Raw genomic sequence first — 5,452 nt, 5'->3', positions numbered from 1 at the left:
GGGTAGGGGGTGGCGGATGAGTGGGGAGTGCGGAGCCAGCACGGCGTGATTTATCAGTGGATCATATGCTCAGCCTCTAAGCTGCCGAAATGCGTTGTGGTCAACGCAGACTTTCCAGAGGGAATCACACTTCGGTCCGTCTGTCTTTAAGACAGAGAGGGTGGAGGGGAAAGAAATGCAGAGGTGAAGATCGGGGGTGGGGGGGGCGTAGGGGGATGTACTATGAGAGGTTGCAGGAACAGTTTTGTGGGGAGGAAGAGGCAAAGACGGCATTACAGAACCAACCGGCCCTGTACCTCGCGGCTCTGGAATGTAACGGCACTTTTATTTTGACTTCTCCTTTGGAAACAGCTGTGTTTCCCTTTTTCAAAGATATTTTTTCCTTATTTATCCAATCCCTCAGGAGAAATTTATCTCTCAGCCCTGACACTGGCTTCCTCCTTTAAATCTAGGACCAAACCAGCCTCTCTCTGATTCTCTCTCTCTCTCACACACGCACACACACACACACACCTGCCGGCGATAACCAGCCAGTAACGGCTAAAGCAGGCCTCTGCAGAGCCTGTCCCTCAGACGCTCATCGTCGGCACGCATGGACAACCAGGCCACAAACGGCTCGCCCATCAATCAACATGAAAATAGGAAATATGTACGCCACAGTTTACGAGATGACTAGAAAACAAACTTGTCTCTGTGTGAGTCTTCCATAAGTCAAGTCAATAAAAGCGGGGATTTTTTTTTTTAGTTCGTTTCTATGTTTTCATAAATATCTTGTGTCTGGAAAAATTCAAACCCAGGTTTGGTACCTGGAAAAACCCCAACAGTGCCTCTCTGTTCATGGTGAAAGATGGCCTGAGGGAGTCCTGTGATCGTAATCCTGCTGAAAGGCTTTAGGTAGTCGTAATCGAGTGGCAGCGACGGAGATCCACTTGTTGCGATGGAACAAAATGAACGACCGGGCCACCTGTTGGCATAGTCGCCGAATTTCCAAGGAGCGTTGGTTCGACTGCATTTGGAGACTTCATTCTGTCCACAAACATCTCAGTCTCTTTATCCATGAAAGACTCGGACAGATTTGTAGCTCGATCGTATTTTACAGCAGACGGTCGTGGAAGTACACAAAGCACTCGTCATTGATGTAACTCGTCTGTCCAACTCCAAGTGGTTCGTCTTTTCGAAAAACTGTGGAATTGAATTAAGAAATTCCAGGTTTGGATATGCAAGGGGAAGGAAAACATGATTTTAATTTTTTTTTAAATATTTTTGAGATTTTATTCTCATTGGCTGTTTGTCACAGAGCCATCTGGCCTTCTCTCTGTCCTTCCGTCCGTCTGTCCATTTATTAGTACAGTGGTTGGCCTAGTTTTGGTCAGACAAAAACAAGAAAGTTTGGTTTTCTGCAAATCTGCTGCTGCAGCTGAAACGATGACGGCCACAGTAACATGCAGAAATGTTCAGCCTACGTTCAGAGAGGATTATAACATTTATGTTTTAGCTCAACTTCGACCATTCTGCCCATCGATTCTTTCCTTCCACCACCGAACAACATATGGCTCTGCTATCATCGGGATCAGATCTTCTGCGTTGGGGCCAGGGTTCCGGGTTGAGCTGCACCGCAGGACCACCATCATCCTGACCAGAAGTTGTTACCACAGCTGCTCTGCAGTTTTATACAATTACATTTTTATTAACGTCCCATAAAGTTTGAGTGGGAAATCGACGCTGTTTGTTTTCCAGCTCATTTCTGTCCTGATTTCATGGAATTTCCTCATAAATGTGAGAAAGATGTTGCATCGTCTTTTGTCGACAGCTCGTTGGCTCGGAGCGGTGTCCGGTAAAACGAGCTATTGTTTTTACAGGGGCTTCAGGGAGAAGAGAATCGCAACTGGCCATTAATATTGATGAGTGTTTGTCTGTGACCATTTAGACCTAATGTTCAAACGGACGCAGATGCTCTGGTGGGATTGTAGACATGCGTGTAAATTTTACATGTGGCTGCATAAATTCCCATGGTTTCTTCTGCCATTCGCACACACAGATTTCTCTTGTCAGTCTCCTGAAATTCCTCAACCCCAGCTTCAGCCGTGTGCTGCAGCAAAGTTTCAAAGGTGCAATTTCAATATGCGGTTTTCCAAATCCATATTTCCTATCCAATGGGTTTATAGGGTTTCGCTTTACGCCTGAGTCAGAAACCCCACATGTCATCAGCTGCTGTTCAATCTCCCCGACTTTCCTTCTTTCTTGTTTGCTGAAGTGCGACAATGGGATAATTTTATTTCACTGATGACATAAACAAATGTCACGAGGGACTTTTGAACTCAACTGCATTTGAATGTAGGGAATTTAGCGCTAACTCTTTTTTTTTTCTTTTTACCAAGATATACATATGAACAAATATTTTTAAAGTGACCTCAATTTAGGTAGTCTTCTACTTTATGTTGTCTTGGTTCACATTGTGGTCCTGTGTTGTTTGGAAACAACAGAGTGTCTCAATCAAATTTTATTTGTTTAGCACATTTTAGCTTCCAGGCATTTCCAAAGTGCTTTACATCATAAAAACGCAAAAATACAAAGTCATAGAGCCCACAGTCAACAACTGAAACATTACAATTTTGTCAATCGCCATCGTTAAACATCAGATTGTTGATTAACGTTTCATTGATAGTGTTTCTAGATTTACAGGTACTCTGTGTTTTAGGTGTTTTGAAGTTTTCATTTGATCATTACTTTCCACGTTGTAGACGTTTAAAGTGACTGACTGAATGAAATCATATCCTCCCGACTACCAGGAAAAAAATATTGTCCAAACACCATTTTTTTAAAATCCCAGTCTTTGTAAGGTAATAAAAGGTTATATGCACTTACCGTATTTTCCGCACTATAAGGCGCACCTAAAAACCTTCAATTTCCTCAAAGGCCGACAGTGCGCCTTATAATCCGGTGCACCTTATATATGGACCAATATTGAGCCACAACAGGTCTAGCAACTACGATAAGCAGCCGCTGACTTCATTTTCCCCGTAGAAGAAGAAGTGTGTGGTGCATGCTGGGATAGTTGTCAGAATGCTGGTTTGTTAATAGTTTGATAATACATTTAAAGCCAGGGGGGGCGGAGGGGCGGCGGAAGAGAGACAGAGACAGAGTGTCGGTTGGTCTGTGTTACCCAGAAAGCAGTTGGGCACAATATCGCAACACCAACACCGTGAGTGAAACAACGACTGGGGCAGACTACTATATAAAATACTCGGAGACCATTTCTTTACATGTGTAATAATAGAGTACAGAACAAATTGGCAACCCAAACTGAAGTGTCTATTCTATGCGCCCTATATATGAAAAAGGTTTTAAAATAGGTAATTCATTGAAGGTGCGCCTTATAGTGTGGAGAATACGGTATTTTGTCTCTTCCCATAAAATGTGTTATTACTGATAAATGCCATTTTTATGAATTAGAAAAAGGTACGTACAAAAGTCCCACCCCTTCACATGTGGTATCATTGAAAAGCCCYRAATGTCCTCTCCAGAYACCAAAAGGAATTAATTCAGTAGAATGCAGGGGGTGGGAGATATTCAAGTTTAGAAATGTCCTCTACAGAGGACAAAAATGAACTACTGGTAGTCAGGAGGATATTAGCATATTTATACCAGCTAGAGAGCTTTGTCAGTATATTCTTTAACTCTTTCTTGGTTTCATTGTTGTCTTAACCTTTAAAATTCAATTGCAATTTTTCCCAAAATAAGCAACCTATCAGAAGATCTAAACCCTTATTTATAACATTCTGTCAACAGTCATAAATTATTTTTTTGTTTTCTTCTGACTTCATGATAAGAATATAAAAACGTACTAATATATTCGATGTGTCTAGGTGCTCCTGGATCGCACTGCTCCGACGGTGGCCGTTCAAGGGCTGCAAACATTTAGAGATAAATGTTTGGACCAGAGTTCCTGCTGTAATCTGATCATCACTATTGCGAACAGCGGATTAGTCAGAAAAACAGACTTTCTAATACTCCTTAAATGCCCGCAGCGTCTGAGTTTGGGGGTCCACGTCTTAATCCTGAGTAATGGCGGCTGGAGAGATGGAATCAAATCTCCTATTGACACACAGGTATGACACATCCAGCTAACTGGAGGCCATCTGGAAAGCCAACAGAGAGCTGGGTCTGAGACTGCTAGCATGCAGCTGTCAGTGCATTGATGGAAAATACTGATACTACGCAGTCCAACAACCATACCTTGGATATCTATCTGTTAGCAAAGTCCGAGCAATGGAGCAATTACAGCGAATTATCCTCCTCCCCTCGAGCGTAGGCAAACACACACACATATGCGCGCGCAAACGCACGAACCCACACACATTAAGCTGTAGCCGAAGATCTCGAAATGACAAAAGATAGATGTGTATCCAAACCTCATTTTATCATCCAGTGTGGAATGCAGCACAGTGGTGATGGAGTGGGAGAGTGGGAACAAAAATCAAACACTCTGAGCCTGCAGATGTATGTGTGTTTGCCTGTGTTATTGGCCTGACATTATGTGCTGTGGTTTTTTGGGGGTAGGCCGTTAAAAAACCCCCCAAAAAAACTGGTTTTTCAGGGATTATATGGAAGACGATGACGGTAGAAAAATGTGATTATATGGTTCAAATGGGGCCATTGTTTGTGGGGATGCCTGTCCGGTGAGATCATTATATACAGTAACCTGTGGGAGGTAATGGATGAGGAGCAGGCTGGATATCCAGGACTGTCGATGGATTTCTGTGTCTGTGTGTGCAGCTTGATTTCATCAGATCCTTTTCTTAGCTTGTACTGAGATTTGGAAACGGTTCGCAGCCTAGACCAGTTGCTGTGCGTCTTGTTCCAAATCTGCATGAGCCGATTAATTCACTGAAGCAAATGACACGGCATTAGCGCACCGTGAGTCCGGTTTCGCTTCCTGCTCCATCAAGTCTCACTGCCAGTAATAAGAACATCCTGAAAGGTTCTATATACTCGAGTGGTGCATCGTCTTTATTTGCTGACTTTCAAAAAAGTAGCTTCAGTTTTGAAAGATCTTCATTTGTTGAGTAAATGAAGCCCAACTTGTCATTGTGTAAACATTAAAAGTAGACTCTGAGATCTTTATTTTACTTTACCACTTCCATTGCTTTTGCCTCTGACAACAGAGCTAAAGAATATGTCTGCTTGCCACAAATGAGAGTATTATTACGTGATCATAGTTGGGGTTAATGGTGAGACTCAGGGTGTTGAAAATGCTATTTGGAGACTGGATAAGTACCTAACTGACCATTTTGTTTTTCAATTAAAACTATTCGCAACAAGACGGCTGAAGCAGAAAAACACATGACTCAAAACATTGATGTCTTTTTGTTATTTGTCAGGCAATTCTGCATATTTCTACAAAAACATTTGCTTCTGACCTTCAACCTATGATTTGTAAATACCAAGTATA

General features: G+C 42.4%; 1 protein-coding gene across 1 annotated transcript in view; it reads left to right on the top strand.

The window, feature by feature from the left end:
- The window catches only part of bmp6 (bone morphogenetic protein 6), a 56,688-nt gene that overhangs the window by 17,385 nt on the left and 33,851 nt on the right, over positions 1-5,452 (top strand). The gene's annotated exons all lie outside the window — the stretch shown is intronic.

The sequence above is a fragment of the Poecilia reticulata genome, linkage group LG20, assembly GCF_000633615.1.
Source record: "Poecilia reticulata strain Guanapo linkage group LG20, Guppy_female_1.0+MT, whole genome shotgun sequence".
In the NCBI taxonomy this organism is placed as follows: Eukaryota; Metazoa; Chordata; class Actinopteri; order Cyprinodontiformes; family Poeciliidae; genus Poecilia; species Poecilia reticulata.
Note: the sequence above shows the minus strand (reverse complement) of the source record. Positions and strands in the feature narration are given on the sequence as shown.